Source organism: Triticum urartu, chromosome 3 (assembly GCF_003073215.2).
Source record: "Triticum urartu cultivar G1812 chromosome 3, Tu2.1, whole genome shotgun sequence".
Classification (NCBI taxonomy): Eukaryota; Viridiplantae; Streptophyta; class Magnoliopsida; order Poales; family Poaceae; genus Triticum; species Triticum urartu.
The window spans coordinates 218785267-218797017 of record NC_053024.1 but is presented as its reverse complement, the minus strand read 5'-3'; positions in this window follow the sequence as shown (position 1 = coordinate 218797017).

The window sequence follows — 11751 nt, the reverse complement described above, 5'->3', positions numbered from 1 at the left end:
AAGACTAACAATGGTGCATGTACATGATAGCTACATTGGTTGTTTGAAGAAAACATCATTGTAACTTTGGCATGCACAATTGAAAATGATTATTTAGAAAGAAAAAAATGTGATATGTGAGTGTCGAATCTTTATAGCATTGAATCGATATTGTACCTTTGGCCATGATACGAAGTAGATATTGATTTATGTTCAAGCGATGCATGTCCATGATCGCTAGATAGTGATACGTGAATGAATTGTGCAATCTCTCACACACGCATAGATATCTCATTTCCCCGTGGGCATTGGAATCACACATGCACACTTCGTGTATTTCTATCCCTCCGTCAAGGTTAGAATTCATCTTTCTACCCTGTCCTACAAGTCTCTCATACATAAACACACACGCTCTCTCTGTCGAACATGCCCACCCCTTTAATTCCGCCCACCCACCGCCACTAATGTCTCAAAGTATAATTATGTCTCTCACACATATGCCTAAGGTTAACTCGAGTTCCGGAACCATATGAATACATACAATGGGATTCTAGCAGAGCACCTTTTGTTTTGAGATTTTGCTCACACACACACACATGCGCGCGCGTAGACATTATTTCTCGCTTCATTTTTTTCGGCACTTGCATGCACACCGTTTGTTTATCTCCGTGATGCTTTAAGTATGCCTCAGACACATGCTATCTACCTATCCCTTAATATAGATATGTGTCACACAAACTCCTTCTCCCTACTAGCAAGATGCCCATGCATTGCACGAAACATCAAGATGCATTTGTATGAGTAGTTTATCTTGTGGGAGAAAAGGATGAACGAGGGAAGGCCTTATTTGCAAATGTAGATAGGGGTGTGGTTATCTTTTTGCAAAATTGCCATAGTTTCCTTCCTATCCATCGGATATAAATTGGACAACCTATATTGAAGGATGGCAGGCACACCATCATCACCAACTCTGTTTTTTATAAGAGTAGATATATCTAAGTGTCACTGCCCCCACACCCCCCCACACACACACACTTCCCGACACCGAAGGAGTAGGGTGACACCTCGATCTTGATACTAATCTATCTACTGGCTTCTCTCTCAAACACACACACACACACACACACACACTACCTGACACCGAAGGAGTAGGGTGGCACCTAAATCTTGATAGTAATCTATCTACTGCTTCTCTCTCAAACACACACACACACACACTCGCTAGTTGTGCCTTTGTGTCTACCGCGCACACTCTCGATACGTCTTTCTCTCCCTCCCCTCCCCACCCCCCAACAATGACAGCAGAAGGGTGACAACTAAATCTGATCTTAATGTGTCAAGTGGTTTCTCTCTCAGACATCGTGTCTATGTGCCTCGCTCAGAAACACTCGATACGTATTTCTCTCCGTAGCCCCCTCGATATGTAGACTTCTCTCGCGCGCGCACAACTATAGTGACGATGACGCTAAACCTAGTGTTCCTTGTTTTTACCGGCCTCATGTGATAGTTTTCACCATGTTTTCTATTAATTAACAAGACAACCTTTTCTTTGTTACTACTAGTGAATCTGAAATCATTAGGGGCAGACATAAAATATATCACTTCAACCCAATTATCGCACTAACTATTTTAAAAGAAACTAGCTAGATGCCCGTGCGTTGCATGGAACATCAAGATGCATTTGTATGAGTAGTTTATCTTGCGAGAGAAAAGGATGAACGAGGGAAGGCCTTATTTGAAAACGTGGAGAGGGGTGTGGGTACCTTTTTTCAAAATTGCCATAGTTTCCTTCCTATCCGTTAGATATAAATCCGACGGCCTTTATTGCAGGATGGCACGCACACCATCATCACCAACTCTATTTTCTACTTCCTCTGTTCCTAAATATTTTTCCTTTTAGAGATTTCAACAAGTGACTACGTACGGAGCAAAATGAGTGAATCTACACTCTAAAATATGTCTACATACACATCCGTATGTGGTAGTCCATTTGAAATCTGAAAAATACAAATATTTAGGAACGAAGGGAGTATAAGAGTAGACATGGAGATATATCTCCAACATGGTCCACAATGAAAATGTGCTGGACTGGTTAGAGATGGATGCTCGCAATGCGATGACCTGAGTTCGAATTATGTCTTTAACTTTAGATTTTTATATTATATATTATTTAATATATACTTCTTTCGCTACTATACCGACAGTGGAACCCACAGAGTACTTAGAATACAAGATTAAGGATGGACTTGTTTCTTTTTAACTTTATGTACGAAGCTGTAGCCACCCTGCAAGTCACGTGTACACTGCACATGCAATTAACTTTTTATAGAGGGAGAATCATACACGCAATTAAGTCAAATGGATTGGATGTGACTATTATTTTCAGCATAAGAGCATCTCCAATGGCAGCTGGCAAATTTCCTCCCGCTTCCTTCCGCGGAGGACGACATCAAACACCAGCGGCATAAATTTTCACAACTCTAACCAACCAGATGAAATTCATGCAAACACGAAATGATTTCATATAAGCATGAAGGATTTCGTATAAAAAGCCGGATCTTCGTATAAACATGATGGATTTCATTACATTTACATGAACTAAGCGGTGCTAATCCGACTCTCTTGGTATAATCAATACTCCCTCCGTCCGGAAATAATTGTCCTAGAAATGGATGTATCTAGACTTATTTTAGTTACAGATACATACAATTTATCCATTCTTAGGACAAATATTTCCCACTGGAGAGGGACTACCTAATTTAAATGGCCGCCCGCGGATCCCTTTGTCTTCCTCATGCCTGGCAGACACTTGCGGGGTCGACGAAGGTCCTTGGAAGAGGCGAAGTAGCAAAGAAAACACCTGAATGCGCAGTCGTCGCCTCGGTGGTGGCCTTCATGGGATCCAAGTGGCGGCGACCTCCCGTGTTCTACTTCTCCTCGATGATGGCGGCGGACACGGAGAAGCTGGTCACCGACTCGTTGCTCTCCACGCACTCGACTTCTGTCTTTGCCTACATGGCGCTGCCGCAGGCATGGGAGGCGCGCCCACAACACGGGAGGCGCGGCCACTGCAGACACTGCCGGCGTGGAGCAACTCGCCACTCCTCATCAAGCTGAACTGGAGCGGCGAGTTGCTGAACCACGCGCCGTCTTGGGGTGGCAGCTGGCTCCGTTGGGCCAAGCGAGGTTGGTGAAGTACCGAGCGTCCTCGTCCGTATCCGGAGCGCTCGGCGGGCCACCCAGCCGGGTAGTATGCCGGAGAACGGCTCCTCGGAAGCCATCGGAAGAGTGGAGAAAAATGTTGAAGGAGGAGATGGGGGAGCGGCAGAGGGGTGCGATTCTTGCCCGCTGTCTGTCTAGCCTCGTTTAAATAGAGGGCGGACGATAGGAGCTTGGCTAGCATTTGGCCTCGTTTAAATTAAGGGTGGACAGGAGGAGCTCGGCCGGTGTTGCGTTTAATTCCGGCCTGCTCATGAACGGACATGTGGCCGAAGTAGGTTTCTCGGTTTGCATGCGGGTTTAATGGAGGCGAGGAGGCGTGTTCAGCCGGGCGTGCAGCGGGCGGCGCAGTACTATTCAATTTGACAGCAGGCGGCGTAGTTCCTGATACGGCTTTAATGCAGACGAGGGATAGGGTAGCAGTTCCCAAAATGTTGAACGACCAATGATGCATCCTCCTTCAATTAGCATCGTGAATGCATGAGGGAAGTAATGGGAGGAAGACCGGGAAAAGAGGCAGCACGATGTGAATGCAACGCAGTTTGCACTCATATAAAGGCGCCCCTCCATTCCAATGCACCTACATCATACGCACCTAAGCATTTGCCTAAGCATCTACACTAAGCGGAAAAGTGCTCACTCCAGACCCATGGCGGCGATGCGCACGAGCGGCCAGCGGCTGTGCCAGATGGTCCACGACGCCGGCCTGCGGCATGGCGCCGAGGATCGTCTCCAGACGGTGTTGGCGACCGACTGGTGGATGTCCACCGTCGACGCCAACTATGACTCTCAGTTGGACCATATGATTGTTGCCACCACCAACAAGTTCATCGTCGTCAAGAAGATCGCGGACGACCTCGCTGTACTCCTCCAGCCCGCGCACCCGGGCTCCTCATCGCCTGCCACCCTAATCGGCCTCCATGGCCGGAACCTCTTTCAAGCACTAGTGGCCCTGCAACTGCCCGCTGACGCCACAAAGAATGTCCACCTGGAGGTCGCGCTTGCCGTGAGGCGCCTCGCCCTGCAAGAATTCGTCGGCCTACACATCCACGTGTACGAGCAAAATGTGTACATATGTATCTACAAGGCCAGTGAGGATGCTACAACGTTGGCCTTCCTCAACTGGCTGGAAGTCTTGAATGCCTTTACTGAGAAGCACCTTGACCTCGCCACAAAAGTCGCCGCTCCTTAGTCGCCGCTCCTTAGCCGCCGGTCGGTGGCCCGGCGCACTAAGTTAAGGAGGAGGTAGTATGTTGATGGATGCATCTTTCTTCTTGCCTCGTGTAACCACCATTGCGGTCGCATCATCGTGGCCTTAATTCTTATTGTGCTATTGCATTCTCGTTCCAGTCAATACAGACATGTGCGATCCCTTTGCTTAATTATATGCATCACTGTAACTAGTACTCCATCCGTCAATTTATAAGTTGTGCTTACCTTTACTATCAACTTCTTTCAACGCACGGGCATCTTGCTAGAAACACTAGAACATATCGGAACGCATGTGAGCAAACCGATGATGCGCCAACCTAGCTACTACCCTGCTTATCTGGCGGAAATAGCCCTGCCCTAGCGTTTCCAATCATTATTTCTGTCTATCGATCGTGCCAAGGAGCAGAACCAAAGGTTACAATTTATACATGTTTCTCTACTCCTACTCCTATAAAAGACTCAGTAGATGATGGTGGTGTGTCTGCCATCCGTCGTTTCTGACCATTGGATCCGCATCTAATGGTTGTGAGGTAAGTTGTAGCATTTTTGCAACAATAGCCTACTTCTCTGCTCCAATTTGCAGAAAACCCTTTATTATCTTGAAAGCAACCACATCCCTCCCTCACCTCATCAAAATAGCATGAGAAATATATTTTGAGTGAAAAGTAATATATTTTTAGTGGTATATATGTACATCAAAACAAGATTTCTTTCTTTCAAGTTTGTGAACAACTACTACTATTCTACTACTTTGGATCCGTCACAACGTACGGGAACATTGCTAGTAAAAGGAAAAGGCCTGCCGCGTTCGTGTCGCACCCCCACACGCCCGGGAATTGGGAGTACTGCACGGCCCGTCCGGCACACCACATAGCTAGGGAAGGCGTGTTTCCTGGCATGTTCACTTTCATGTGGGACCGCAGTTGAGAAAACCGACTATTGGAAAACCGTAGCCCGCCCGCCGCGTTGGAAAACAGAAACGAGGGGAAGATCTAGCTGTAGAACGGAAGCCAAGAAATTTGGTGTCAAATGGGGCTCGTTGATAGAGTAGGAGCATTCCGTACTCCTACTCCTACTAGTACAAAGTTTGTAGTACTACAACTAGTACTACCACTATACAACTAGGTACGTGCACGACACAACATCGTAGGAACAAAAAACGGGAAGATCTTGTTTTGGGTGATTTATCTTTTTTTTCAGTCAACATAGTATGAATAATATGATGTGGGGGGCACCCATGAAGCTTATGTGGCTTGGTTGCATGGCTACGAAAGGTTAGAGAAAAATAAATAGATAATGTGTTTAGAGTGCACTCCACTAAATAGATATACTTTGGATCCATTGCAACGCACGGGTCGGCACATTGGTAGTAGTAAGTGTTGGGGAACACAGTATTTCAAAAAAATTCCTAGGACCACGGAAGATCTATCTAGGAGATGCATAGAAATGAGAGGGGAGAGTGTGTCTACGTACCCTCGTAGACCGAAAGTGGAAGCGTTTAGTAACGCGGTTGATGTAGTCGAACATCTTCGTGATTCAACCGATCCAAGCACCGAACGTACGGCATCTCCGCGTTCAGCACACGTTCAGCACGATGACATCCCTCGAGCTCTTGATCTAGTTGAGGACAAGGGCGAGTTTAGTCAGCATGACGACGTGTTGACGGTGATGATGAAGTTACCAACGCAGGGCTTCGCCTAAGCACTACAACAATATGACCCAGGTGTGTAACTGTGGAGGGGGCACCACACACGACTAAGAGAAGACTTGGTGTGTCTTTGAGGTGCCCCCACGTATATAAAGGAGGGGGAAGAGGAGGCTGGCCCAAGGGGGGCGTGCCATAGGGGGAGTCCTACTTGGACTCCCGGTCCAAGTAGGATTTGCCCCTCCTTTCCTATTCCCACTAGGAGAAGGAGGGAAGGAGGAAGAGGGAAGAAGGAAAGAGGGGGGCGCCGCCCCTCCTAGTACAATTCGGACCAGCCATGGGGGGGCACCCCTTGAGGCCTTTCTATCCTTTCCCCTAAACCCCATTAAGGCCCATTACTTCCCCGGGGGTTCCGGTAACCTCTCGGTACTCCAGAAAATACCCGAAACACTTCGGAACCATTCCGGTATCCGAATATAACCTTCCAATATATTGATATTTACCTCTCAACCATTTCGAGACTCCTCATCATGTCCGTGATCACATCTGAGACTTCAAACAAACTTTGGTCATTGATGTAGGGTAGAACCCTAATCGGCCGATCTTTCACGAAAGGAGCGGATCCCGTGATGAACACAAAGAACACGAGGAGGGAAACGATGGGAAAAACACAAGGGGAACACGAGAGAACACGCAAACCAACAAGAATGATTACACAAGTGCTAGATCCTCGAAACACAATAGGAGATACAAGATCCAAAGTCAACAACGGACGGTACACGGTAGCCGGTTCTTCTCCAAAGTAGGTCTTGAGTTCTTCCCTAAAAGGGGTCTTGAATCCACTTGGGGGATCTTCTCTGATGGAGGCTTGAATCTCCGAGGAGAAGGTAACCAAGTGGATGAGCAAAGCTCTCACACAAAATATGAGATAATCCTTTGCTAACCCCAGAAAGTTGGACGAGGTGGAGTATATATAGTCTAGGGGGGTAGAAGGGGTACATGGGCCTCGGCCCTTCACTGTGTGTAGACAGGGAGGCCAGACGTCCGGGCGTCGGGCCGGATGTCCGGGCATTCGCGGAGGGCCGGATGTCCGGGCTGTGGAGGTAGGATGTCCGGGCTGGTGAAGCGGGCCATGTTGCTCTCGGGTTCGGGGGTGTACGGATTTCTGGACAGGAGGCCGGATATCCAGGACCTCGGGAAGGGCCGGATGTCCGGGCTGGCGGGGCCGGATGTCCGGGCCTGTAGGGTCTTGGCGGTTGGAATGCTGCTGTAGCTGGAGTCTTCAGCGGCCGGACGTCCGGGCTCAGGGCCGGATGTCCGGGCCCTGGAGATGCCTTCTTCTCCTCCCGGTGTTCCTCTTCATCCGTGGACTTGGCGGCTTGTTTGTCTTCATGTGCATCGTCAGGAGGGTCCTCTTGGTACCTAATCATGCACAACGTCTCAGACTTAGGTAGTAGCCATGTCTTGAGAGGATCGTATGTAATATCACTAAGGAGAGAAGTGACCTCGGTCTCGAGAGCTCTAGCTCTAGCTCGTGTCATGGGTCCTCTTGGCTCTTGTTGAGGCGATGGTAGGTCCATGGGGATGACCATAGGATGCTCCACATCATCTCCCCTCCCTTGGGGAAGATCCGACCTCGGATCGAAATCCTCATCACCATGGTAGGGCGAGAGATCCTTGACGTTGAAGATGTCGCTCACAGAGTACTTGTCGCATGGAATGTCGATCTTGTAGGCGTTGTCGTTGTAGTGTGCAAGCACCTTGAAGGGTCCGTTTTCTCGTGGTAGAAGTTTGGACTTGCGTTCTTGGGGAAAGCGTTCCTTCCGAAGGTGTAGCTACACAAGATCTCCAATGTTGAATACCATAGGTTGCTTGTTGAAGTTGAGCTTGGTCGCAAGGCATAGAACTTGGCGCTCGATGGTGTGTCTTGTATCTTCATGCACCTTCTTGAGATGTGTCACTCATGCACTTGCGTCCAAATTGATGTGCTCTTGGAGTGGTAGAGGAAGAATGTCCAACGGTGACAATGGGTTGAATCCGTAGACGACCTCGAAGGGGGACTTGCCGGTTGTTGAGTGTCTTGCTCGGTTGTAGGAGAACTCGGCGATTGGTAGGCACTCCTCCCACTCCTTGACGTTCTTCTTGATGAGTACTCGAAGTAGAGCGGAGAGGGTGCGGTTGGTCACCTCCATTCGTCCGTCGGTTTGTGGATGATATGCCGTGGAGAAGAGTAGCTTGATTCCGAGCTTGGCGCATAGTGTCTTCCAAAAGTAGCTAAGGAACTTGACGTCACGGTCCGAGACGATCGTCTTTGGCACTCCGTGTAGACGCAATATTTCCCTACAAAAGAGATTAGCAACATGTGAAGCATCGTCTATCTTGTTGCAAGGAATGAAATGTGCCATTTTAGAGAGACGGTCCACAACGACAAATACCGAATCCTTCCCATTTCGAGTCCTAGGCAAACCAAGTACAAAGTACATGCTAATGTCTTCCCATGGTTGATATGGAATTGATAGATGCATATAAAGGCCATGGGATTGAGCTTTAGACTTAGCTTTGCGACATGTAGAGCATCAGTTGGTGAAGCGGTTGACGTCACGAAACATCTTGGGCCAATAGTAGTTCTTTGAGAGCGTAGTGAACGTCTTGTCACGTCCAAAATGTCCCATTAAGCCTCCTCCATGAGATTCCTGCAAAAGCAACAAACGAAGAGAAGACTCGGGGATGCAAAGTTTGTTAGCTCTCATAAGATATCCATCTTTGATGTAATAGCGTTCCCAAGAGGTGTGCGTCAAACACTTGGCATAAGGAGTAGCAAAAGTAGGATCATGCTCATACAAGTCTTCTATATGCTCAAAACCAATGACATCCAATTCAAGTTGTGAGTAACAAGCATGCATATGCGGGAAAGGGCATCCGCCACAATGTTTTCCTTACCCTTAATGTACTTGATGACATAAGGAAAAGACTCAATAAATTCACTCCATTTAGCATGACGCTTGTTCAACTTTGTTTGGACCTTAAGGTACTTGATCGTTTCATGATCGGTATGAATGATAAATTCATGAGGGCGAAGATAGTGTTCCCATTCATGCAAAACACAGACTAAAGCATATAGCTCTTTGTCATATATGGGGCAATTGAGTTGTGCGCCGGAGAGTTTCTCACTAAAGTAAGCTATGGGGCGCTTCTCTTGCGTTAACACACCTCCTATGCCATTACCGCTAGCATCGCAATGAATCTCAAAGGGTTTGTGAAAGTTGGGTAATGCAAGCACAAGAGCATGAGTAAGCAAATTCTTAAGCTCATTGAAAGCGGTATCTTGGGATGGTATCCAAACAAAAGGCACATTCTTCTTCCTAAAAGCATGCAAAGGCAAAGCAATGGTGCTAAAATCTTTCACAAAGCGACGATAGAAACCCGCAAGGCCAACAAAGCTACACACTTGTTGCAAGTTGGTTGGTTGTGGCCAAGTCTTAATAGCATTGATCTTGGACTCGTCAACATGAACACCCTTAGAAGATACAACAAAAGCCAAGAAAACGAGCTTGTCAACGCCAAAAAGGCATTTCTCCATATTAGCATAGAGATGCTCTTTTCGAAGAGTTTGTAAAACGGTTCGGACATGGGTGACATGCTCTTTGAGAGACTTGCTAAAAACAAGGATATCATCGAAGTAGACCACAACAAATACACCAATGTAAGGGCGGAAAACATGATTCATAAGACGCATAAAAGTACCCGGTGCTTCCGATAGACCCATGCGCATAACTAACCACTCATACAGGCCAAACTTGGTTTTGAAAGCGGTTTTCCATTCATCACCCTCTTGTATGCGGATTTGATAGTAACCACACTTAAGATCAATTTTTGAAAAGTTAGTGGCACCACTAAGCTCATCAAGCATATCATCAAGGTGTGGAATGGGATACCTATAACATACGATGATAGCATTGATAGGTCTACAATCGGAGCACATGCGAAAGCTACCGTCTCGTTCTGGCACAAGAATGACCGGGACGGCACAAGGGCTCAAACTTTCATGCACATGTCCATGGTCTATGAGATGCTTTACTTGCCTTTGTATTTCTTTGGTTTCTTCGAGGTTGACGCGGTAGGGAGCTTTGTTCGGAAGCGGTGCTCCAGGGATGAGGTCGATGCGGTGCTCGATGCCTCATAGTGGACGATGCAAAAGAGAAGACAACACTAGAGGAAGAGTGTGAGAGGTGTTAGCTTGTGGTGCATTGTCCTTGTACAAAAGGACGTAGTGTAGGACACTAGATGGGTTCTCACACACTCCTCTTATCTCACTTTTGGTGGCAAATAGGACTAAGTTCTTCTTTTCGCTCATCGTGGAGGTGTTCGATTTGGGCTTGTGGTGCTCACTCTCTTTTTGGTGGCTCTCTCTCTCACTAGTATCTCCACGATGGGTGGCTTGCTTGTCAGCGACAACTTGGCTTGGAGACATGGGACGAAGTACGTACTCCTTGCCCTTCATCTTGAAGATGTAGTGGTTCGTTCGGCCATTGTGGATGACTCCTCTATCAAATTGCCATGGGCGTCCAAGGAGAAGGTGGCAAACGGTCATTGGAACGACATCACACTCCAAAGTGTCTTCATAGGCGCCAATTTTGAAGGAGACTTGTACTCGATGCTCGACTTGGATAGTGTCGGAGTCGCTAAGCCATTGCACTTTGTAGGGACGTGGGTGCTTCTTCTTGGGCAATTGGAGCTTGGAGCAAAGTTCTTCACTTGCGAGATTATGACAACTCCCTCCATCGATGATGACCTTGACGGATCTTCCATTGATGCCGGGCTTGGTGTGGAATATGTGGCATCTTTGGTCTTCTTCTTGGTGATGTTGGAGAGTCAAGACCTTGGAGACAACAAGAGCGTGACTTGAATCTTCATCGCAAAAGACTTGTTCCTCTTCATCGTTCACTTGCCGGTGCATGGCGACTTGCTCAAGAGCGTCCATTTCTCCTTCACTCATCGAGTCGTAGGTTCCGTCGTCGTTGAGGATCATGGTCCGCCTTTTGGTGTACTCGTAGGACTTGTGTCCTTGGCTTCCGCATGTGAAACATTTGAAGGAACTCGTCTTGGCGGTCTCATCGGTTGGAGTGGATGATGATGAAGCTCTCGGCTTGAAGTTGCTTGTAGTAGGAGGATGACTTGTAGTTGACGAAGCTTTCTTGGAACTTGACTTGTCGACGTTGCTTGTAGAAGGCTTGGTAGACGGAGTTGGAGTCGTTGAAGCTTGGGTGTTGGAGAAGCCGTATGACTTGGATGAGAACTTGGCATACTTGAAATCATCTTGCACTTGACGTTCCGCTTTTGTAGCTTGATGCACTAGCTTGATGAGGTTCGAGTATGGTTGGAAGTTGACGATCTTCTTGATAGGATGGTTGAGTCCGTTCAAGAAACGTGCCATAGTTTGCTCATCATCTTCCATGACATTGGCTCGTATCATGGCAATCTCCATCTCCTTCTAGTACTCTTCACGCTCTTGGTTCCCTGCTTGAGTAGTTGGAGTTTCTTGAAGAGGTCGCGGTTGTAGTAGGTAGGCACAAAGCGTGCTCTCATGACATCCTTCATTTGCACCCAAGTAGTGATGGTTGGTTCACCTCTTGCCTCTCGGCGCTCGATAACTTGTTCCCACCAAATGAGGACATAGTCTTGGAATTCAAGGGATG